Here is a 25975-nt window from a genome sequence, read left to right on the forward strand (position 1 = left end):
GAGGCTTAGGATGAGTCCTTAGAACTGTAGCGGAGGTCTGCACTTGTGTCCTGGAGGTGGGCTCATAGTGTGTGGATGGGTTAGGGCCGGCTTAAAGCTGGAAACACTGTTAACACTGGCATTCCATTCTCAGGATGATTCGATATATAATGCTATCTATAGTTGTCAAATAAGAAAACTGAGACCAAGTGAGACTGCCTGAAGCTAGTCACACATCATGGGAGTGATGGAGCAGGGGGTTGGACTTATACGAAAGACAAAGAAGAAGTGAACACACCAGCACTATTCATGGGAATGGCACAGAAACAGGCAGAACCCGGGCACACCAACTGCAGCTGTCCAGATGACAGTCCAGCAGGTTAACACAGGGGTGGAGAGACAAAACTCAGTCCACAAACTCAAATGTCCATGAAAGGCTACCTTTATTATTTTAAAGAATAAGAGTATTTTAAAATTTTCTGTGATGATCTTCTGCCCCATGACCAAACATCTCAGTCAATTCAGGGACAACACCTTTCCTCCCAGAGTTGTATCAAATTGCAGGTGGTGTGATAGTACCTGGGCCCATGGAAGGAGAAGGGTGGGGCCGGGAATCTGGGGCGGGTCTGTCTGTCTACAACGGCACCTACTGACTTATCCTCAGTCTGGTCTGTTCTCCAGAGTTGGTCCCTTGATTTCTGCAGGGCTATTTCTTATTCCCAAGTACAAGGTTCCTGCAGCTGCCACCGATGTCCTCAGAGGGCATGGACTCATTTGCTGTTATACTGGGGTGAATCTTGGGGGTGGTGTTGGTGGGGATCTCTGGTCTCAGGTACAAAAGAATTGTTCTCTTGTTGGAAAACTCACCCTTGCACCTTTCATTATTTCCACAAATCTCGGTCCCCCACTCCATCCCACCACTGATACGGACAATTGGCACTTCCTCAATCTAATGTGAATTGCGCGCAATGTTGCCCCTAAGTCCTCTTGCATGGAAATTCTGGAGCTGCCCTTGCTGGCTCCCCTAATAAAGCAACAAGACTCCATGGGGTGCTGGGCAAGATGCAGAATGCAGTGAGTTTCTCTGGATCATCCTGCCCAGTGTTTATCTAGCTGCCTTCACTTTCCTTAGTGACCAAAAAAGATTGCCAAGTATCTAAATGACAAGGTATGATTCTGGCTCCTTCACCAGAAATTATAGCTAAGGCCAGGTCAGTCTGACACGAAGAGAAGTCAATTGCTGGCGGCTGACCTCATCTCTGGCTGATATTCTTTTGTAAAACATGAATAACCTTACATGTTTTAGGAACATTTGATGAATGCTGATAGAATATTCTGCTAATATTCATCTATTAAAGATACTCTTCTTTTTATTATAATAACTACATGAATATTTTTACAGTTGATTGATTAGAATAGCTTTTCTCTAATTCGCACTGTTTTTTTTTGTTTATGTCCTAGTGTCATATACCAATGTAGTGGTGTGAGGGGTGAATGTTATAGAATTTCTGGCATGAGACTGTGAATCATTTAAGCTAATTGTGTTGCTATAAAATTTAACTTATTCCAGAGATAATTCTATCACATAGGTAAGTGGAGCCTTTATAGGCTGTTGCATTTTTCTTTCTTTTTTTTTTTTAATTTTTAATTTAATTTAATTTATTTTTTATACAGCAGGTTCTTGTTAGTTACCTATTTTATGCATATTAGTGTATATATGCTGCTTTTTTCTTCATCCACAAATAGAGAGGCTGTGGGTACCATGAAATGGAATTGGATCAGACAGATTGGGTTTGAATCCTGGCTCTGTAGTAATGTGTCATTTTGAGTCAGTCACTTAAATTCTCTGAGTCTTGGTTTCTTCCTCTGCAAAATGGGTCAAAGTACCTGCTTTGTGAGGACTGTCCCTAACGCTGCACACCTGTTCCAATGTATCCCGCCACACCCTCTTCAGCTACTTAGCAGTTATTTATCTTAATAAAAATTGAAAATACAATAATAAGTCAAGAGATGTTATTAAAGCAGAAAGACCTTGTCATTACTTCAGCTGAGGCTAGAGGGGTAGCAGAAAGAGTGCAGGTGTCAGAAGACCTGGTTTCAAATCTTGCCTCTGTTATTTCTGAGCTATTGGCAAATAATTTCTCTGAGCCTCGGTTGTAAAAAAAAGAAAAAAAGAAATAGTAACTCAACTTCAAAGAGTTGTAGGAGGGCTTCCCTGGTGGCGCAGTGGTTGAGAATCTGCCTGCCAATGCAGGGGACCATGGGTTCGAGCTCTGGTCTGGGAAGATCCCACATGCCACGGAGCAACTAGGCCCGTGAGCCACAACTACTGAGCCTGCGTGTCTGGAACCTGTGCTCTGCAACAAGAGAGGCCGCGATAATGAGAGGCCCGCGCACCGCGATGAAGAGTGGCCCCCGCTTGCCGCAACTAGAGAAAGCCCTCTCACAGAAACGAAGACCCACCACAGCCATAAATAAATAAATAAATTAATTAATTAATTAATTTAAAAAAAAAGAGTTGTAGGATCCTAAATGAGATAACACACGTGAACAATTAGAATGATGCTTGACCTTTATTAAGTGTGCAATAAATGTTTGTTGTTGAATCAAAACACTAAGCTTTTTGAGAGTTAATTATTTGAATTGAACTTCCATAGAGATAGCTTTGTATTATGGAACATCCCATAGTTTGTTCTAAGTAAATATATCCAAAAATATGACACTAGAAAATAACCTTTCATAGACTAGCTTTTTCTCCCACAAAAATTAATGCTGATAACAATTTCATTTACATACAGAGAATCCCTATGATAATGTATCCCGTGTTAGTACACATTTGGCTTTGACACAACTGGTAATGGGGTCTTATTCTCCACAGCAGCCTTATCCTGATCAGTTCTTTGATCTTGCAATAATGACACTAAAGTTTAAATGATTGGATTTTTTTCAGACCCCATTTATAGTATTATGGCGAAGTTAACAACAATTCTATCCCTGTAGCACCACTATTATGTTTGCTTAAATACGTTCGTGGACTGTATTAGTTGTTACTATATTGCAGAAGAGGAAATTGAGCAGATAGATGGTCATCAACTGACGCAAGAAGGGACAAGAGCAGAAGTGGATAGGGCCTAATCGAGGAAAATTTTGAGACAGTTTGTCTTCAGTGCTCTCCTACTTACCCTCCTTCATTGCTAACAGCATTGTTTCTTTGTTTCAGTTCCCAACTGTTCATGGTTAATGTATAGAAATACAATTGATTTTTACATTGACCCCGTGGGAACTTACTAAATTTCATTTATTAGTTTTAATACATTTTGGCAATTTCTTTAGCATTTTCTACCTAGACAACCAAGTCATCTGCAAATGCAGAAAAAGAAATAAAGTTTTAATGATGGAATTTCAGACATAAAAGAAACATCGGGAAGGCGCCTCACAGGTATGACTTGCGAAAGTAGATACTATAATCTGTGCATGAACCTGACTTCAGACCTTGTGGGAAAAAACAAAAACAAAAGCAAAACCCTTAAATCCCCTTCCACAGATGTGTGTCCTAAATCTTAATTGTAGGGCTTCTCTGGACTTACCCTTAAAGTTAATCAGCATAATTTGTGCTAAAGGTTAAATTAAATGCAGCCATTTAGTGACTTCTCAAGGGGGCTGAAATAATTAGGATTTGAATTAAACTTTTAAGCAAAGGGACTACAATCACATCCTGAAGAGGTGCAGGAAAATCATGTTACCATCATTCTTGCAAGTCAATTCGATTAAGCCTGAACAACTGTAATTAAGAAGCAGATACAAATATATTACTTATCAATTATATTCTCCTCTTTCAAGGTTAAAATAAAAATAACTTTATGGTTAAATATTTGTTGATAAAGGGTCACAATATTTTATTCATTTAATTTTGAATATCATCCAGCTCTCTCTCATTCTTGCCAGCTCTGGCCATTTCATCATGTTTGTGGTTAATTTATATTCTATTGAAGGAATAACTTCCAGAAGAATATGCTTGTCTGGTTAAAAGCTATGGAGTATTAAAGACCATAAGTCTTTCAAAATTTCAGAAGGTTGCTGAACCTTTTTAATCAGAGAATATACTCATAATGCTTTTATAGATAGTTCATTTTTAAATAATGCTAATCTTACATTATATTGATGTTGACTTCTCTCAAATGCATATAGAGCTTTAAAATGTGCATCACTTTTTTAAATGGTCAGTTTTATTCTCCCTAAAGGTTGATGTACTCAAAATAGATTTTTTTCCCTCTGAGACTGCATTCCAGTCTATATGTAAATTGAAACACACTCAGATTAAATTAAAATAGCTGTGAATTATTGGACAGTTTCCTCACATGAAGTCTTTTCTTACTTAACCTTTCTACATGAAAGAGAGAATCTGTATTTGGTGTCTACTGAACCTGTTTGACATTCCAGGGATGTCAGAATCCTGAAGAATACATCTTAGCTGGTCTGGGTAATGCTTTTGTTGCATAAAAGAACTAAGCTGGAGAGGGATTTGTGATTTTTCAATTCTAGAAATAGTATGATGAAAAAACTAATGATCCCACACAGAGTTCAGTGTTTGTGCAATGTTTATTCAGCCAAACAGAGAGCTGTTTTTCTCTGCTATTAATCTTCAGCTTTTCTTAGACTCTGTCATAAAGTATTGGTGGAAAGCAATGTTTTAGTAGCCTGTTACATTTCATTAAATAAATGTGAGCATATGAGTGAATCACACAACTCTTTTTGAAGTCAAGCACATTTCTAAACCTAAGAATTTAACTCTTTAATTTGTATTCATTTTTACTTTATAGAAAATTATATACTTTCACCCCTTCTCCCTTTACCTTGCAAATTAGTGAGAATAATTTAATGTGAAATCCAAAAATCTTTTCATAGGATCATTTAAAATGTCCCAAAGTAAAAAAAGATTTTTGTGTGTGTGAATGACACATATTATGCATTCCCTTAAATTTGTCTTCACTTTTTCTCCAAGTCACTCTGAACGTATCTTATGAACACATTTGGAATGACTTGTTTCAATAAGAATTCAAATTCCACTGCATGCTTTCCTCAAATCTCTTTAGTCTTTGCATTTTCCCAATAACATGCCAAACCTGATGAGATTACCCTGTTAGCTTCCTAGAATCACTTATGCATCCTTTTGTGAAGTAGTTTTGGATCAGTTGTTGTAAAAGCCTAAGTATGGAGGCAAAGAGTAGAGCTGAAGTAGGTGAGAGAGACAGAGAGGGTAGGGAGGGAGAGGATCATCTGGAATCTTAATGAAGTTCAACCAAATTGCAAATCTTACTTGGCATTTATTGAACACTTACTACATAGTAGGCACTGCAAAAACTGTCTTCCATAATTTGTCTCACTTAATAACGACTTCCTATGAAGTAAGAGAAATCAAGGAATACAGAAATTAAGTGGCTTTTCCAAGGTTACACAACTAATAAATAGCAGAAATGTGACATGAACTAAGGTTTGCCTGGCTCCGATGTGTACGGCAAATCCATATTGCCACCACCTCGGTTAGGAGCATAAATTTTCGAAAGGGCTTGTTTTCTTCTGAAATTACTCAGAATGAGGCCAAGCCTGGTGTTTTGGGTTTTATGTTCCTTTGACAACTTGCAGCCAGACCCTCACTTCCCCCCAAAACAACTTTGAAATCTTATTCTAAGTTTTTTGTGTAAATTTCTCTGTAAATAAAAAAATGCAATGGAAACAGAGAGGTATTAAGTTCAAGCCAGCATGAAATCTGCCCTCTGTTAGTCCGCCAAACCCTGCTGATGGCCCCAGAGGGGCTTGCTTGAGTCAGGGCAGCATTGTGAGAAGGATCTGGAAACTGTGCTGGGCTCTCCCAGCCGAGCCCCACCCCGGTGCCTGCAGACACCCTGCTTTGACCGTGGCTGCATCTCATTACCGAGCAAGGATCAACTTCCCAGCACTTTGTCTTTTACAAACTGGATTAGCTGTGGTTAAAGATGTAGAAATTTTATTTAAAATAGGAAAATCTATGATAGTGTGATCTCACTCTTGTTCTCCCATCCCTCCTTCTTATCCCTATCCCCAGATTTATGGCCATCCCTGATCTTCTGTTTCAGAAAGGACAAAATGTTTTGTGCCCTGATTTCAACTGCATTTGATTTAATAAATAATGACTTCTATGTAACAGAAGGTATCAGAAGGGGCTGCCCAGTGCCCCCTCTTTCTAAACCTGGCTTATAACTGAAGTCCCAGTACAGCGCTGAAGGAAAGGATGCCAGCAGTATTTTCTTCCGCCCAGAGTTAGCAGCACTTGTATAATATTTACAAAGCATTTTGTCCTTTTATGTAGGGGGATGCTATATGACAGTTAAATTCTCGCTAAGATAATTATACTCCAGCTGCTGCAACTTTTCACTTCTTTTAAAGTATTCCAGTTGCGGTAAGTATTCTTTCTTCTAATATCGTTCTATTGAGCTCTAAAGCCACCAAGTCTTGTTTAGAAGGGATGGTTGAGGAAGAGGGCCTTCTGGTTGAGCCAATATCCTGATTAATTTAGATTTAATGCGAAAGTCCTTTTGGTTAAGTCTTAGAACAACATTTAAAAAATGATTTGTAAACGTAGCAAATGGAATGTTACCCGATCGTTGATGGCTGACACGTACTCAGGATCTGGGTTCATTATCTGAATGCAGATCCTGGACAGAACTCTGCAAAGCGGCCGCTGGTGGACCCTCCACTCATCCTCTCTGAGCCCTTTCTTACTTGGGTTCGAATCCCAGTTTCTTTAGGTACTATTTGATCTTGGGCAAGTTCTTTATTTTATCTTAGCCTCAGTCTTATCATCTATGTAAAGAATAGTAACTACCTCAAAGGGAGGCTGTGAAGACTAAATAAGTTAATTCATATCAATGTCTTAGCACAATGCCTAGCCTGGCGAGTGCAAGTGCTAAGTCTTAGCCGTCATTAACACACCTTTAACTTTTAGTGTTTTCTGATCTCAACACCTACTTTGAAAATTGCTTTCCTTTAGGTAAATACCACATAAATAGTTTTCTTGCCATTTGCTTCTTTCTTTTGAAAAGAGAATTTAGTTGTAGCGGAGGGAAAACTACTGTAGCCGACTGGCTCTGGGTTGGGGGGCACATAAAATGTTTTGTGTAACTTAACAGATGTAATAGTTATTTTATAGAGAGTGAAAATAACTTGGTGAAGTTTGATGAATGCATATGTAAACGTAAGACTGGTTGGTTGACTCAGGAAGACGAATTTCAAATTCCTATTTTTTTGATTAACAAAAATCTTTAGTAATCTGCATTGTTACTTTGATGGCTTTCCACAATGAAGTGGCTGATGACCAAAGTTTGCACCTAATTAGACCCCCTGTTTGTCCCTCTTTTCCTTCTTTCCCGCTCTTCCTTCCCCTAGATGGGCATGACAAAGGGAAATAGGAAAAAGCTTGTTTGTTCACTCTCTCATCCCTCTCTTTGACTATACTCTCCATGGTGGAAGGCCGGTGAACAAAGGTCACCATCCAGGGCCCCTACATTAAACACTCTGACCTCACTGCCAAATCACTTTTCCAGAAAGTGTCACCAGATCAAGTGTCACTTTTATGAACTTTTGGTCTGGCAAACCTGATGTTGTGTGTCACCTCCTTCTTGGTTAAAATGTGTGCTCTTTAAAAGCAAACACAATGGATGGATACAAGTTTGTTTCCAGCCTCATTTCAAGAACTTTCTTTACTTCTTTCTTAAAAATTGAAAGTATATTTGAAATACAGTACCACAGCAGGAACCTAGAATTTACAGGTTAACGCCTTATTAGCATATTATATCTAAATAAGGCACTAAAACAAGGTTACAATTAATGAAACATTCATTGTAATGAACTCATTTAGGAAGTGTGTTTGAATTTCACTGATTGGAAGACGTCTGCAATTTGATCAAAGAGTTGATTGGTATAAACATCAAGTGTATGTTTTGCTCATTTAAACCAGCTTTCATTGCTTTGAAAGTGTTTGCTTTAATATTATTAAATACACAATGGTATATTGCTTACAATTTTGGCTTCACTAAAATGAGTAAATATATTTTACATTTAACTTTTGAAACATTTATTTCTTTTGAATGTTTATTTCTTTATGTTTTAATTAATAGTTTAAAATACTCTTCCATCCTTTAACCTCCAAAGCTAATTCATTAACAATAAAACAAAACAAATCACCTCCTCTCCCTGCCCCACCCAAAATCAAACCAGGCATTAAAGCATTTTTTAGTTGTTAATATACACATAGATCTCATGATTTACTTTTCATTTGTATTTATGGAGGAGAAAGACATTCACACTCTTAATTTTTTTAAATGATTAGAGTTATCATGTGAAAACTGGTATCTATGTGCATTTTATACATTCTTATAATTACTATTTTGTTCAATGCTACAATTATTCTTAAGTAGACTGAATATATATGCTTCACATCTGCTAATTATATCATTCTAAAAGAAATATTTGCACAAAATGTAATAATTTTTGACATTGGGATTACAACTACTTATTAATATTTTTTAAATGTACACTCTCGTCAAGTCTATTGATTTCTCTTGAGTGCATTTAAGTGATTGCCTACATTTAAAACTAACCAAATTAATTAAAAATTTTCAGTAGTTATATTCCAAAACAACTAACTCCAATTTAGAAACGGTAACAAAAATCCTGTATATTTATTTTATGTTTAAAACAACAGTTGAGAACTCACAATATATTTGGTGATTTCAAATCAGAAAAACAGATTTTCATGATCCTGCTAGCTCTGATAGGTTCACTAAAGTTTGTTGATATTTTTATACATAACTGGCAGTTCTTATATTCTAGAAGATTACAGCCAATGGGAATGTTATTTACATGTGAGGGAAATAATGTATAGTTTACCAAAGGATCAGCAACTATTTCCAGCGGTAGACAGGTTATGATTATTTTACAAGATGAGACACCCTTATAAATTTACTTATTGCTAGTGCTCGGTGATTAAATGTTGTAAATAGTAGTAAGAGATAGTGTGCTTTCTTTCTTTCTTTTTTTTTTTCCTAGCTTGAATTCACCAGTGCAGTGAATGAAAAACTGGAAAAATAAAACTTGAAATGACAGAACCACAGACTTACAGCAGAGGGGGAAACTCTCTAGAAACAAATCTTTCAGGCACATTGTAGCTATGCAAGTACCCAAAGGTAGTGCTCTGTCCTATTTTTACAGCTTCCCACAGAAGGATATTACATAATTTAATCTTTTTAGTTACACTGATAGTGTTAAGAAGACATAATTATATATGACTTGCTTATGTCCATTTTCATTTCAGTGTGGGAGAAACTAGGTGCAAAACCATCCCTGGCTCATTTAAAGAGCAACACCTCAGATGCAAGCTCACAAGACTGTCTTTTCCACCTGGTTGTCCCAGTCCGGGCAAAGTACAGCAATCTGCCCATAAGACTACTTTTGGAGGAGTGAATATCCATCACTTTCTTCCATCCATTACCTTCTCTTCACTCCCAACAAAATCTCCAGTAGTTGGCCATCTTTCATGGGGGCACAGCATTGAGACGAGCAAGGCAATCCAGTCTGCTAAGTTCACTCACTAGCTGTCTCCAACTAGCTCCCCATGTCCCCACCTAGTACACTGATGTCAAATTTGACCCGCTGACAATGCTCAGGTTTGAGACCAGACGTTGAATAGTTGAATCCATAGAGTTAAATTTGGAAATGTGAAGGGACTTTACTCTTGCCTCTGAGCAATTTATTTTTAAATACAAATAACCCTGGATGGGATGACAAGTTGAACTGTTGTAGGTCATCTTTTCTTTACCTGCAAAGGTATGTATTAGATTTCTTTCTTCCGCGTCCTACTGCTTAAGGTGGAGTTTCTGAGATAAACTGTCAGATAATTTGAAACCTGTGGGTGGTACTGGATGGGGATGATCTGTCTTGAGGGGGTCCTGAGCTGGGTAACATGAGGGGTTTGAGAAACAGCAAGAGGGGATCATAGTGGCCAGAAGAACCAGAGTTTCTAAAGTGCTTACCAGGTGCCAGGTATGGTCCTAAGGCCTTTTATATATACTGATTCATTTAATTCTCATAAAAGTATTATGAAGTAGATTCTACAATTATCCCCCTTCTGCAGACAATAAAACTGAGGTAAAGAGAAGTTAAATAATCCCAAGGTCCCAGTAAATGACACAGTAAATGACAGCGTGGGAATTTGAACCCAGCTAGCCTAGCTCTAGAGCTTAAGCAATACTGTCTATTCACCTGGTTCCATATGGAGAATGGTAAAGACCTGGGGGGGAGAACCTATGAGGGGAAAAGAGCCCAGAAAAGGAGTGTAGGAGCCCCACCAGCTACCTCACACACTTCAGTTTTGCTTCAGATCAGTTTTACAATCTGTTCGGGGAAGGAGATAGTTTTGATCCCATGATCTCTCCCAGAGGTAGAATCTGTGTTTTATCTCAGCTCTGCTAAGTCATGCTACTTTGGATAAATTTATCTTTTCTCTACATCTCAGATTAATTTACAAATAAATAAATTGGTTCTACAGAAGAAAATAAATGAGCATAGGTATTTTTAAATGTGAAGTCATCATTCTATATGGTAGTACATGTCATTGGTTTTGATAACTTTTTTGTTTAACATGGAAACAAACAAAAGAGCAAGTAGCCCAAACAAAACAACTCGAAATAAAAAGCACTTGGAGAATAAAATTTTAAAAAGCCTTTAAAAACAGGTAAACTTTAATTTTTATTGTATACATAGATCTTATCTCCAATGCAAGGTGAAAAGTTGGTGAAATTGTCTAGGTGATTCCTAAGGAAAGATTACTTGTGTCCATATGCCCTGACAAGGAGAAGAACAGTTAGTCTTCCCTACCATGTATGTAGGTTTCTCTGACTGATGATTGATTGATTGATTTTTGTCCTTAAATCCATTGTTCTCCTAAATCCATAGGAAAATTTGTCATGAGTATATAAGTCAACTGTGGTATCTGGAAAATTGCTTTTCTTTTTTAAATTGAAAGACATTTGGTAAATTCTCTGTTCTAAAATGGGCAGTTTGGGCAGGAACATTCTGGGATTGATTTTGGAATCATGCTTCAGTTGTATCTACCTTCACGTTGCCAATAGACATTTGTCACTCTCCACCAGCCTGGTGCTGTGCTTTGGAACTTGGAACTTCCCATCATTGGGGGTCATTATCACACACTGCTCAGGAAAATTAACTGTGTAGCTGTTGGTAGTTTCCAGGAAAGCCATTCTTCTCACTTTCCTGCTCTGAATCAATAAACAGGTCTGTTATTACGCAGACCCCTGGGCAAATATCTCTGTGATGAGGTCCAGCCGGGGGGGTAAGGAAATTGGGAAATAGGGTTCGGCCCAGGGGAGTGGATAGTTTTTAGAGTCATGTGAAAGGATCAGCCAAATCATCTCAAATATTGCTTTCATTTTAAAGTTTAAGGTAGCATAAATTGTTTCAGAAGGGTCAGGGTTTTTTGATGCAACTGGAAACTTGTTATTCAGTCCAGCTTCCCTTGAAGGAATTGGTCCTCTGAATGATGGCATGGAGGCACATGATCAAGTTAATAGTAGCAGGGTGAATAGCAGGAAGCTGAATTCAGCCCATTCGGATGAGTAAAGATCTAATCAAGTGCTGTATCAGCAGAGTAAAGCGAAAGAGCATTTGGAAAGAACCACCAATGCCAAGGTTTCCTTGCATGAAATATAGCACAAGTTCAGGCTTCTAAACTCTACATACCTCCGACCTTTGGCTCTTTTATGTCTCTATTTTTCTGGCCTGACAGACCACATGCCAATGTGCAACCCAGAATCCCTCACCCTCGTGATTTATGGCTTACAGCTGCTTCAGTGTCTCAGCCATGGCAGCTGCTTTTCAGATGTCTTCAAACCGGAGGGAGAGTGTTAATGTGAACTTGAGTGGCTGCAGAAGAGAAGAAGAAAAGTTGATGAAAAAATCATCTGAATTCAGCCCCAAAGCTTTCCATTGATCTTTGCCTTCGGGGCCAAGCAAAATGTTTGGTTTATTTCATAAGCTAATTAGGTGTGTGAAAGGCTACTTGGCATCTGCTATTGACTGAACCCAACAAAAGTGATCACCAGGCTGGGTAATCAATAAGGGATCAATAACAAGCGTGTGATTGGATTAGCCATTTGATCAATGCTGTGTGCTAATATATTAACAAGCAAATTACAGAGCAGCCCTTAAGAGCAGAATGCTGACGCTGATTGCATTACAAACTAGTGAGATCTAATGATCCGCCAAGTGCAAGGGGTTAGTTATACAAATCAAGATCTGAAGGTATTTTTTTTCCTTGAAGATTTCTTCCCCCGCCAAAGAAAATGCTTTCTTAAGTGAGATTCAAATTAAATTACAATTAGCAAGTAGTTGCACTGGGACACCCAATTTCCAAGCAAGTATCATTCATGAGGAAGAGGGCTTGCGAAGTCCAGAAAAAATAGCCTGGAGAACTTTTAGGAAAACCCAGGTAAATATCAGAAAGGGCAAACACGAAGAATGCCAGAATAGTCACTAATATTTCTCCAATAAAATTTTGGTAAATGGATTCCTAGTTTGGATATATAGAGCTCTTTCATGACAGAATCTAAGGGTGCTTGATCTTTATCAGAACCATAGATGTCTTCCCAACTTACATTTTTGTTTTAAGGTAAGCTACTATCTTAACTAATTCAGCCTCAAAATGGGTCAGTAATGAGAGACATCTGTGTGCGTGTGTGCATGTGTGCATGTACTAAATGCACAGCGTGAAGGATTGTGGCCAACAGCAGAAGTGCACTTTCAAAAAAGAAAGAGAGAAAATTACATGACATAGGACGTGGAGGAATGAAGGAAATGACTTCCACTTCCTAACCCTTCAGAACTTATTTCTATTACATGATTCTATAAGTGACCTCACAAGAGTAAAAAGCCACAAAGCAGAGCTTTTCTCCTCCCTGCTTTCCCCATGATTAGGTGAACCATTTATTCAATTGACTGTGCTCTTTCTGATTCCCTAAGTGGAGACCCGGCAAGGCTTTGCTCACTTTCTCTGAATCCTTTTCCTTTTAAGAAATCTTTTTTCCCCTTTGCCTGAGGGAAGCTGAACCGATTAGTCTGAATTCTCCAGTGTTATTTGCAGACTCGAAAGGTCTCCCAGGGCCCGGATGCAGAGTGGCAGCGGAGCCTTGGTGAGGTGAGGCAGGCGGCAGCTGACAAAACAGGCGGCCTGGCCCAGGGAGCTGAGGGCCGGGAGGGGAGAGGCTGTCAATCAGCATAAAAGAAGCACAGGCAGGGGATGTAATATCTGATGGAGCCCTGTCAGTGCCAAGGTGAACCAAGGTTGATTTGCCTGAGGCTGAAACGCTAGGACCTCAGGACTGCTGCAGGCAGATTTTCCCACTTGCCATGCATTTGGTGAGTTTCAATGTTTATACCTTCCTATGTTCGTTTTTGTACCCAAGTTCAATGCCATCAAGAATACCTAATGATGTTTCTATGAGAACTATTGTTCCTTTTGAATAAATCTGCTGATAGTCAATGATCACAGGGATGACAGTCCTCTCAGACCCATTCCTCTGTGGTGGTGCCTTGTGTGACAAGCCCTGTCTGTGTTTTTAAATACCTTTTTTCTGTGCCTACCAAAGCATAACGTACAGGAAGCTAGCAATATACAGTGGAAGAGCTTAACTCCATTTAAATATGGCAGTACATGAAACTACGAAGTCATCACATTTATTGTTGGTAGAATCTACCCACCACTTTACCATTGGTGAGATTTTGTAAATAAATGACAGATCTTTGGGATCTCATGCAGCCTAAACTACAGTGGCACATGGTGTAATGATATAATAGTCTATGCTACAAGATTAATTCTTTCAGTCATCAGTGATTACATTCATGATAAGAAGCAACGTACTTTGAACCTGCAGTAAAAGCCACTCTAATTAATCACATGTTCACCAAAAACCTTAAACAGAGTTAAAGAATATTCTGCATCTCATAAATGTAAGACAGGTGACTATAGTGCTATAAAACCCTTATTGCGATGTTACTGGTTAACGCCTCTGACATGATTCTACTCTCCTTCTGTAGTGTTATTAATTTGAAGCTTTAAGTAATGTCATAAATATTTCTCTAAGAAGAACCAGCTGCGTGGCTCTGGGTGATAATGATTATAATTATTTAAGATAGAAAGCATTGGAGGACAAGGTCCTTGCTTGTCACTGTGTCTGATTCTGTAATATGTTCTTTTGCAGGAAGAACTGAGAATGAAGGGAGAATGACAACAGGCAAAAAAGAAATTCGCCAATGGTCAATAATTCGTTTGGGAATTTGTGATTGTTTTGCTTGGGGAAGAAAACAACATCTTAAGTGACTTGATAAATGTAATCATTAGAATCTATTACAGCCTGCACATCATCTAAAGTATATATATCTTCTAAGTAATACTTTTCTTTAAAATAAAAATAACTGTTTGTTTTCTAAACTGTCTCACTTTACCTCTTGCTTGTTAGGTTGAATGACAGTGAACACTGAAGATTTAATGTGATACTTCTCATCAGTTTGAAGATAGTTGTGTTTCAGAATCTGTTTCCTTTGCCTTTAGCTAAACCTTATACAGCCTGATGTGGCCCACATCAGTATGAGCATGAAAGCCATGCTCCTTTGTCTGCTTTCATCTTCATGAGAAGATTCATCTTCCCCAAAGTGCTTACATTCTCGAAAGCTCCAGTGAGCTGGATTATGACTTGGTTCCAGTAGATAGCTCAAGTGTTATCCTGTGCAGGACTGATGATTAATCAAGACAAAAAGGTAGGGATGAGTGGTTAGCTGAAGCACGTATGCGTGACGTGGCTTACAGGAAGGGAAGTGGCTCTGATAAGAAAAACACTACAAAATATTAATACTAGGTGGGGGTCTTCACATCCATTAGGATGGCTACTATTAAAGATATAGAAAATAAGTGTTGGCAAGTATGTGGAGAAACTGGAACCCTTGTACACTGCTGGTGGGAGTGTAAAATGGTATAGTCACTATGGAATATAGGATGATGGTTCTTCAAAAATTAAAAATAGGATTAACACATGATCCAGCAATCCCACTTCTGGGTATAGATCCAAAAGAATTGAAAGCAGAGACTTGAGCAGATATTTGTACACCCATATTCATAGCAGCGTTATTCACAATAGCCGAAAGGTATAAGCAACTCAAGTATCCATCGATGAATGAATGGATAAACAAAATATGGTATATAATACAATGGGATATTATTCAGTCTTAAGAAAGGAACTCTGAGGCAGGCTGCAACATGGGTGAACCTTGAGGACATTATGCTAAGTGAAATAAGCCAATCACAAAAGACAAACATTGTATGATTCTAAATACTTATATGAGGTGTCCGGAGCAAATTCATAGATACAGAAAGTAAAATGGTGGCGCCTGAGGTTGGGAGAAGGGGGAAATGGGGAATTATTGTCTAAGGGGTACAGAGTTTCCTCTTGGGAATATGAAAAGAAGTTCTAGAGATGGATGGTGGTGATAGTTGCACAACAGTGTGAATGTTCTTATTGTCACTGAACTGTACGCTTAAAAATGGTTAAAATGGTAAATTTTATGTTATCCAGAGTTTACCACAATTTTAAAAAGTAAGGAATAACCCACAGAGATATCTCTGACCTTCGTACGTCTCCTTCAGGCTTTTTGAGCAGAGGAAGGAAGCAGTCACCGGCCAAAGTGCATGTTGCATTTTTCCTCCTTCTTTTGGGGGTCAGGCTGGAGGAAATTATTTTTCATTCCCATGCTTCCCATGGCTGCCTGGGAGTGAGGTTTGAAGGGAATGCTGAATAAGAACTTGAACTAGTCATGCTGACCTCAGTCGGCTTTCCTGAGTTCACAGAGATGTACTCTGCCTACTAGAAACTTCTCCTACTGCATTGGGAGGCCACAGTAAGAGGAATTACAACTTTCCCTTTTTAACCTTAATTCAGTAAATATTTACTGAGTAATTATGTGCCGGGCTCTATGATTGGTCTCATTTTACTCAAAACCAAGCCTCACATCCTCAGTAGAAGTTGTGGTTATTTCAGCCCTTGATCAATGACTATCTACATAGGCTGCCATGATAATGGTTAATGTCTGTCTCAGGGGTTAGGGCTGTTATCCCAACAAACCAGTGTCCTTTAAAGACATGCCATTGGTCAGTTAGTTCTGAGTTTTCTAATGTTTTTGAATCCCATTTATACTTTTTGCCATGGCCTTTTAGGGGAGCAAGAGTTTCATGAATATATGAATATTATTGAATGATTGTGATAAATACCGTTTCTTTGAAGCAGATAGCACCTGCAGTTTATATAGCAGTTTTACTTACTACCCTAAACTGACCATCCTGTAGTCTTACATTTTAAGATTTATTTTTCTTATTTGTATATTTTAACCAAGACACTGAAAGCTTAAGTGTCTGTCAAAAGTCGCATTCTTAAATAAACTTGGAGAAAAACTTTGTGATGTTTTCCCTCTCGGGCTAGTAGCAGTGCTTTTTTCCACACTACACTTCACTATGTACTGCATCCCTAATCTGTCTTGGACATGTCTCTGTAGAATCAGACAGAACCTGGGGATGACCCACTGAATCAATTTTTTTTTCTGTAGTCTTTCCAGAATTTGGTCTAGCCCCAGATTGAATTGGCTAAAATAAATGTTGGATCCATTCAACTTGGTTTTATGGAATCGAAAAAACCTTTAAGATATCACTCTTTTTTTTTTTTTTTTTGACACAACAGCATGAAATCCGGTAGGGTTATATAGTTTGAAAACCAGGGAAGAGAAATTACAAAAATATTCTCATTATCCAAAAAAGTGAATAGTAATTACTGTGTCACTTTCAAATAAATAATTTATAATGTTATTCATAGTAATACATTGTTGGTAATTACAGTTTCTTAGTAAGTACAAACTTTGGTGAAACATTATATTTGAAGTATAGAATAGTAATACCTATAAAAAAGTTAAATAAAAAACTCAAGTGATGCCCCAAAAAACAACTTGCATTTTGTTTTACTTAATTAGAGTTAAGTAGGGAGAGCTATAAATTTCTTTTATAGCTTTCATGAACTATTAAGAATCTTTGATAATATGCCAGGAAAAAGAATATGTACTTCATATAGAAGGTGTTATCTATCTATAAAACTTTATGTTATCCTAGCTGAGTTATGGAATTTTATATTGAAAATGTTATAAATATTACTGCTTTCCTGCTTTCCCTTCCTTCCTTCCTCACTCCCTCCCTTCCTTCCTTCCTTCCTTGCCATACCATGCAGCTTGCAGGATCTCAGATCCCTGACCAGGGATTGAACCCAGGCCACGGCAGTGAAAGCCCAGAATCCTAACCACTAGGCAATCAGGGAACTCCCACTGCTTACTATTTCTATGCATTAGAAGGAAGAAATGATTTTTTACTCATGCATTTACGTATGCATTTAGTGTTGATAGTGCAAAATGTACCCTTGGATGTACCTTCAAGCAACCTAAAACCAGCCTCTTCAGAAAAGTTAAGGATGCTTAGCTTTCACCCCTAACTGCAGTCAACATGCCATCATGCACTCTGGCCATGACATTGCAAATCAGACGTCGCCAAGGGAGAGCATCAAAAATGGGCACACTGTGGATGGCAGAGATCCAAAGGCACCTGAGTGGTGTTGTCCTCTGTAGCTGGATTCTGTTTTCACACCAAAAGGATTTTAATGAAATCTGGCCACCAGTGGCTTCATCCAGGCATAAAAATACAAAACTATTCATAAGGAAATGTTTGTATGCATAAAGTGTATATTAACTCATGGAAACCAAAGATATAGATAAAGGGTAAGATTAATAGCCATCAAGAGATAAAACCTATTAATATTAGTAAATACATATTTTTGCTCAAGTGTATTCACCTTTAATAATTATTTCAATGTAATTTCAATAGCTCAGCTTACTATATACTCCAGTCAATATGAAAGACAGAGTGCTCTACCAACAACCCATTTTTTTCTTTGATTTAGCTTTTATTTATCTTCCTTTTTTAGTATATAAAATATATACATTTTAACATTTATATAATGTCATCAATAAAATACCAGTTTTATCTTCATTCCTGGGTATGAATACTCCTTGACTCATTTAAGGAAATGAATTATACAAGCCACGGACTCTTTCTTCCCTATTACATAGGATGCTGGCTTGCCTTTCGTATTTGCAATCTGTATGCTGAATAAATTGGTGTGTTTCTTTCCCTCCAAGAGGCTACATATTTCATACATATGTGGCAGTTGTAGGTACATATGTCTGCTGTAGGTACAGCTTACACTCATTGCAAGTAATTACATAGAAAGGGTTATAGTGAGCAAAGTGAGTTGATAAAAATGATAATGCGAGACTCTATATTTATTCATTTGCAATGATTTCCACATCAACTTCACTCAGTTTATAAATCTAAACATTAGTTCTCTTGCTGTCAGCACTTCAGACTCCACCTGGGATCAGTCAGCCAAGCTGTGCTTTCTGCCTCCTAGAATCATCATGCAAAATAAAGATTCTGCGTTTGGAATGTAGCTGACAGGTTAGTTGATGATGCACCAGACAAAAAGGAATGCAGTTTTCCTCCTCAGCTGCATAAGCTCCCTTGTTCCACGGGCTTATTTCTTTAGTAAGAAAAGCAGATGTGACTTAAGTAGCAGGGACAAGGAGGTGGTAGGGAAAGAGCTATCCTTTCATAAGCACATCTGAAATTGCAACACATTTTTTTGTCTTATAAAGCAGCGGTCCCCAACCTTTTTGACACCAGGCACCTTTTCTGTGGAAGACAATTTTTTCACAGACCGGGGGTGCGGCGGGGTGGAGGGATGGTTCAGGCAGTAATGCGAGCGTAGATGGGGAGTGATGAGGAGTGGTACCAGTCTGTGGTCCCGGGGGTTGGAGACCCCTGTTATAAAGTACGTAAGTACGTAAAATTTCCTGGCGCTCAATAGCTAATTATGTCTGCTATCTTTATTCCTGAAAGAAAAAATTATATGGAAGTTTTGCATATTTAAATGAAGGATGCCATAACAGATTTGCCAAAGAATCAATTTTGTCCAGCTTATAATTCTTTTGCTTCGGAATTTCACTTCTTTTTACATTAGAATTTTTTTCCTGTAACACTAATTGTGGTGGAATTTATCAAGCTGCTTCTCTTAAACAGGCTAGTCATGTGTTATCTATCTCTGGGGGATAGAATATTAAATTCTTTTCTACTTGAGGCTTTGACTACCATTCATTCATACATTTCTTCTTTTCTATCATATGCTTATATTTCACAAAAATAATTATTATTAAAACGTGGCATTTCTCTTGTACTAGTAAAACCTGATATCTTGAAAAAAATAACTTCAGAAGTCAAGAAATACTCAGAATTAGATTGCTAATCACTTCTATGCCGAAGAGGCAGACTTTGTTAAACAGAAATCCAGCCTAAAGTGGATTTTGTTGGGTATCTGTAATTGTTGTGACAGATATCACGTCAGTAAATTGATTACATGCACAGCAGCTAGAAACTTACCATATTGAATTTTAGTATTTTTGCACATGAGCTTTGGCAAAGCTATGAATAGAAATGTTTTCATAAAGGAACTATCCCATTTGTATGTTTGAAGCTTACTTTTGAATCATTCTCTCTGCTTTTTCTCCATCTCCTCTTTTCTCAAGTACGAGTTAATCTGTTTATTTAGATTAGACAGCAGATCAAATAAAGTGCCAAATAAGAGTCTGAGTAGCTGAGGAGAGCTGAAAGTTACTCTGCTGTCCAAGATGGGAAAATAGACTAATAAGAGTGATACCTCAGCAAGATGTAATTATATTTCCTTTGGTACTTTACTTACTGTACCAAACATAAAATCATCCTGGATACTTCATATTATTCTTTAACTTAGTAAATTTATTATTAAAGTAGTATTTACCTATGTAATTTTTACCTTGCTAATGAGAATAGGTTTATAAAATTTTGTTAAATCTAAAAGAATTCTTTTTCAACCTTTCTTCCCCTTACTCAAGAAAGATGTCTTCATTTCAAAGTGGAATGAAATGTATGTCTCTAAATGTCTTACAGGGCCTCCTGCACTTGTACTGACCCTTTGAAAAGTCAGTTCATTAAACAATTATTCTGGGCTATGTTCTGAGCTTCTAATGGAGCAAATTTAAAGAATCTAAAGCAAAGATAATACTCTGACACAGAGTCAATGGCTTGTGCCCTGGGAGAGGTCCGTTGGCTGGGAGTTGTCATGAGTTATCTCCACTGCTGGTTTCTCATGCCATCTGGGTTCATATGACAGCACCATGGGGAGACTTTTTCATTCTTTCTTTCTTTCCTTTCAAACAGCTAAGATTAGGGATACGTTTGTGGCTGCTTCTGACAAATGCACGCTGACAGAATCCAAAAACTGATCTTTCCTTGGAAACCCAGCATTAATGAAAAGCAAAACAAAATAAAAACAAATCCTGACTGCTTTGCTGAAACAATTAGGGATTGGTGATGGATGGGGTGGCTTGGAACAATGCCTGGTACAAAATTTGTACTCAATAAATAAGTGTTGAATTAAGTGGAGGAAGAAATACTTAACTACCAATAACTTAAGCAACTTTTAGGAGTGGCCCCGTGATTCATATTTTATCCCCAAAGGGGCTATTTAGTCATTCAACAATTATTTACTAGGCACCCATCCCATGTAAAGCTGTAATAGCCACTCCAGGGGATACTAAAGTGGATAAATCATAATATAAAACATACTGATAACTGAATTATCATAATATTTGCGTAATTACTAATGCTAAGTGGAATGAAAATACTATGAAAGAGATCCAGATAAAGTAAGTGCGAAGATAATTGTTAGTTATTCCCTGTTGTGGCTAATGCACGTCTCCCACAGATACATTAAGGTCCATACACCCTCTTAATAAAAGCTACTACTTATTTACTACCATCACGAAGTGCCTTGTAGATGCCAGGTACTTGGCTTCTATTATTTCTAATTTACTCAACAATCCAGCGAGGATTGTTAACATCATTGTTCTTATTTTATAGTTGAGGAAATGAATGTTCAGAGAGAATAAGAAGGAAATTTTCTCAAAGCCACATAGCTAACCAACTCCAGATCCACAGTCTCACATTGCTGCAAGAGAAAGACCTACCAAATTCTTGCCTGTGCCTCTGCCTCTCTTCTCTTTCTACAACCCAGGCCTCTTCCTTCTTAAAGGTTCAGCCTGGCCCCTCCAACCCTACCCAATCCCTCTCTCTAGAAAGAGGAGATTTAAGATACTCTAGAATGGCACTCTGAAACTTGGCTCCCAGTTACCTCCAATGCTTGTCTGGGAGAACGAGAGACTTCTGGGTTTCTCCCTTGTGCCTAAAACCAGTGCTCTTGTGATAATTTTCACCCTCTTGTTCCAAGGGCCCAAGTTCTGCCTGGATTGTCTAGCAATCTAGTCCTTCTAGGACTGGGGCCCTGGCTTGTCCTGGTCATCCCTTTCTCTGGACTGGAATCCTTCCCTTGAACTCCAGCCAGAAGTCCAAGGCATAGCCACCCAAGGATAGAGTTCACAGTGGATCTCCTGGCAGTGTCTGCTTGGATGCGTCCGTGCTGAAGATTCCCTGACATGGTATATGAGGCCTTTGAGGATGGGGTTCCCGCTCCCCTCTCCAGCCTCATCCTCATACCCCAAACCTCGGTCATACTGAACTACTTGCAAATCTCTGAATTTGGCCTGTCCATTTTTCCCCAGAGGACCTGGCATAAATTGTTCCCTCTACTTTTCTTCACTCTTCTCCTGTTTTCTAGGTCTGCCCTTATTTAGATAACACCTCCTCCAGGAAGCTGTCCTTTGCCTTCCTGAGTCACTCTGGGTTTACTCCTCAGTCTCCTTACTGGGCTAAGAGCAATTTGAGGACATCATTATTTTATCTCCAGAAACTAAGCCAGGACCTAGCACATTGCAGACACTTAACAAATGTTTTTTCATTGGTATAAAATTACTTACAAGGCAATTTACAAGGACCATAAAAATCAAACAAGCAGTACTTGGATGACACTGATCTCCAGTTCCCTGATACAGTAATTTCCCCCTTGATGCAATATTCTAATATACTAGCTGACTCTCATGAATCTTGTAGGCAACCATGAGAGTTTGAGTTCCAGCATGTGAGAATCCCAAGTCCCTCCTGCTGGGAAAATTATTTTAACTCATTGTTATTGCAAGGACTTACAGGGCACATTATTGTGATTTGCAGATGAGGAAACTGGGACCGACACAAGTGTCAGACGATGTTATGGTGAGCCTTGGTTAATGGAAGATTTGAATTTATGTTTGGTTCACATTTCTACTGAGATAGAATGCCAACATTTGGGATATGTTGCTAATTAAGATGATTCTGTCTGTAAATCTTATGAATGACAAAGCATTTTTTAGAAATTTAAAAGATTATTTACATAGATTTGTTCCTAGGAAAACATTTGTCTTCTGCAAATGGAAATAATAAAACCCACTAAATTACACTAATGCAAAATCTGGAAGGTGGCAGATTTATAGCTACTACTGTTGACAGGTCACCTGCCACCCTTCCTTGTCCACCTTGTGGGCTATCAGTTTGCCATGTCTCTGAGCAATGCCATTTTGAGAAAGGAGAGAATCTTCATCTGCGGGTGTTGTGGCTAACCCAGAAGATGCAGTTAGTATCTCATGTGGAACGGAGGCATTGCAAAAGGCCTAGAACACTGCCTGAAATGTGGCAGGAGTTTTCTGGCCACATTCTCAAATGATTAGGAACATGCTGTCCTTTTATGCTTTGTGGAAGTCTACTGTGTAGTTATCATTCTTTAAATAAAATTGTCTCTCTCAGTGAAAGGAAAGGATTTCACTGTTTATTGAATTTGTGTTCCTTGAGGCTGAATTTGCATACACAGAGAGGTGTTTTAAATAAACAATTCCTGACAGTATTATTGGAAGAAAACAAAAGGAGAGCAAGGTCAAGCTTTCTGGTACACATAAATTGGCACTAATGTTCATTCATTCAGCAAAGTTTTAGAAAGCTAGATTATGCCAGGCACTGTGCTGGGCATGGAAGTACTGGAGATACCGGAGTAAGTAGTGAGCAAGGCACCATCGCCGCTTCCAAAGGGCCTTCGAGCTCTGGGAGAGGGGGCTGGAAGGGATTGGATGCCATTAACCAGGGTGAGATATTCCTTTTGACCCAAGTCTTCCTTTCTGGGTCCAGAGGCAAAATGGCCCATAAACAACAATGCAAGGAACAAAATCCTTTCTTTCACCTAGCTCTCTAATTTTCTTAAGAAAACTGATAACTCTCAGCTGGAATCTGCAGCTTCCTGACCGTTAGTGAGAGGAGATTAATAAATTGCCACCCTGCCAGGGAAACTTGGGCAGGTGTGAATACTTCCCACTCTGTTTGCATTCCCCGCGAGAGCTCTGTGCTTGTATGAATACACGCATAGAGCAGAGAGACATTTCATTCTTGGATGAACTCAGGAGAGGTGAATTAGCCTCCACATTTTAGACAGTTGAATTATTCTTTCATCTTCTTTAAACTGCAAAGGGAAATACATTTCATCCCATGCAAATACATATTCAACCTCTTTTATATAATTGAGTTCATGAGTCAGTCTCCTATTCTATTTTTATTTACTTATTTGGTAGTTTTGAGGAAATTTCTCCATTTTACTAACCACTTTAAAATCCTTCTCCAGATTAAGATCAACATCTGAGGCTAGAATTTAAACCCCAGAAAAGGTAGCAAGTAAAGAAATCTTTAATTTATGAAAGTGAACAAGTTGACTTATCCAAACATCTCTAGGGCTTTAATGGGGGATATCTATAATTCTCTGAATTGTATTCCTTTCACAGTGATATTTTGTAATTCCATTCTATTACCCTTGCTTAACATTAATGAGATAAAAAGATCACATTATGGCGATTGATGTTCTTCAAATTGAATGCACGTTTCCATGTACAAAGCTGTCTGCTAATTTAAAAAACATAGCATGTAACATAGAATCATGACCATGGTCATCACTCAGCTGGGACCAGATAGCATTTTTTATCTATTCATTGGATTTAACAAGGCATGAGATGGAAGCAGAATACAAAGTGTGGGTAGATTATCCCATATCCCTCCTTTTGGCCAGTTCTTGGCAGTCTCAGCAAGGAAACTGAGGCTTCATGTTTCCATGGAAATAAACCTCAAGGTCAAAGGGGCATATGGAAGGTCAGACAATGACAAAGGAACATCTGAGAGGCCATCTGGATGAGTGACCTGACATAATTAGTCATTAATCCCACTCTGGGGAACAATAGAGCTGGCAGAGAGTGTGTTTGGGCTTTGATCGTGGTCTGGGTGATCTCATGGGGAAGAGGGAAAAAAGCCCCACTTGGTAACTAAGCAGATTACCCCGGCATGCTGTTAACTAAAGACGGGGTGGCCGAGGAGGCCAGTGGGATACGCATTTTACATATTAGACTACATTTCCCTTAACTTACCCCAGGCCCCTCTAGGGCCATGTGGCTTTCGGATTAGCTTCTGGGTAGCATTTTTTACAGTTTACAATGGAAGGAGAGCAAGAGTCCCAAAATACGTTGCTTAAAATTCTCAGGCAACAGATGGGAAGATAGCTGGAGAGCCAACGGCATTAGCCAGCTTGGTTTACAGGTGTCAATATTTACTAAGCAAAGTTTGCCAGGGTGTCTTTTGGGAAAAAGCAGAGAGAATAGTTCATCAGTAAAACAACAGCAATGAGTCCATTGTCTGTTTTTAGCAGAATGGTTAGAATTCTAAGTTGTCTAAAATGGTAAGAAGTACTCATCAGCATCTGTCTTTCTCTTGGGCTCTTCTTATTCATGTTTATTAGTCTTAGCTGACTTTGATTAGCTACCCCTCACACGTAGCTAGAATCCTTCTATTTGAAGGGCTGGTGTTGTTCTGAGATTGACTGTGTGCACTTTTGTAGGGTGTGAACGTGCTAGCAGTCTTTATAAATGCATGTATTTCGCCAACTGCTGAAATCATCATCTGCCCCCCAGGGATAACTGATTATACTTGCTGTGTAAAGAATGGTGGCCAGCTGAGGTAGTAAATATATTGGACCAAAGTCTCTTTGTTAGAATAGCTTTCTGAATAATGACATTTAAAAGTCATTGTGAGCTCTTAAATTTTGAAACCAGAATCTGATTAGTCATTTGGGTGGCATATTCTGGCAAACTACAGGTGGAGCTGTAGAAAGAGCACTGGCTGAGAGTGGGCAGGTGAGACATACTGTTGCCCTAACTCTGCCACAAATTTGCTGTACAATCCCTTTGTGAGCATTTCTTTATCTGTAAAAAGATAGGTTGTGCTCATCCCAAATAGCAAATATACTTCTTCTTATAATGCCAACTATGAGAGATTGATAGTGGATGCCTACACATCTACTGAAAATTGAGAAAGACTCTGAGGGGAATCTATGCTTAGTAAGAAGGATTGATTAGTAATGTCTGCCTTTGGTGTGGGAAGAGAAATGGCAGCATGAGTGTTAAATGTGTATGTCTCCAGATTTGGTTATCTTATATATCACTTCCAGTTCTATTTTGGAGAATTGAGGGGGGGAGATTATTTACATAAATACTTTAAAAACTAAAGTTGTGACATACATTAACTGTTAGTACTAGTAGTAGCAGCAGCAACAACACAGGACTCTTGCATCAGACATGGTCTAGAAGTTATGGTGATGGGAAAACCAAAGTAGCTTGGTTACCAATATTTAACTACATTACCTCAAGTAGAATGTGGACACCTAAGTCACAGGGTCTACTGAAAAATTAAGATGTCAAATCCTCCAAGGAGGATTTTGTCCCCCCCTCCTTGTCCCTTCAATCTGTTATATCAGGAGTC

General features: G+C 38.5%; 1 pseudogene across 1 annotated transcript in view; it reads left to right on the forward strand.

Moving 5' to 3' along the window:
• The window catches only part of LOC309667159 (H/ACA ribonucleoprotein complex subunit 3 pseudogene), a 142686-nt pseudogene extending 117880 nt beyond the window's left edge, over positions 1-24806 (forward strand). The window contains exon 2 of the transcript XR_014268487.1: positions 14289-24806. The product of XR_014268487.1 is annotated as an H/ACA ribonucleoprotein complex subunit 3 pseudogene (transcript). The remainder of the gene's footprint in view (positions 1-14288) is intronic.
• Positions 24807-25975: the final 1169 nt, after the last annotated feature.

This window comes from Balaenoptera physalus, assembly GCF_965194825.1.
Source record: "Balaenoptera physalus genome assembly, chromosome: 9".
Classification (NCBI taxonomy): Eukaryota; Metazoa; Chordata; class Mammalia; order Artiodactyla; family Balaenopteridae; genus Balaenoptera; species Balaenoptera physalus.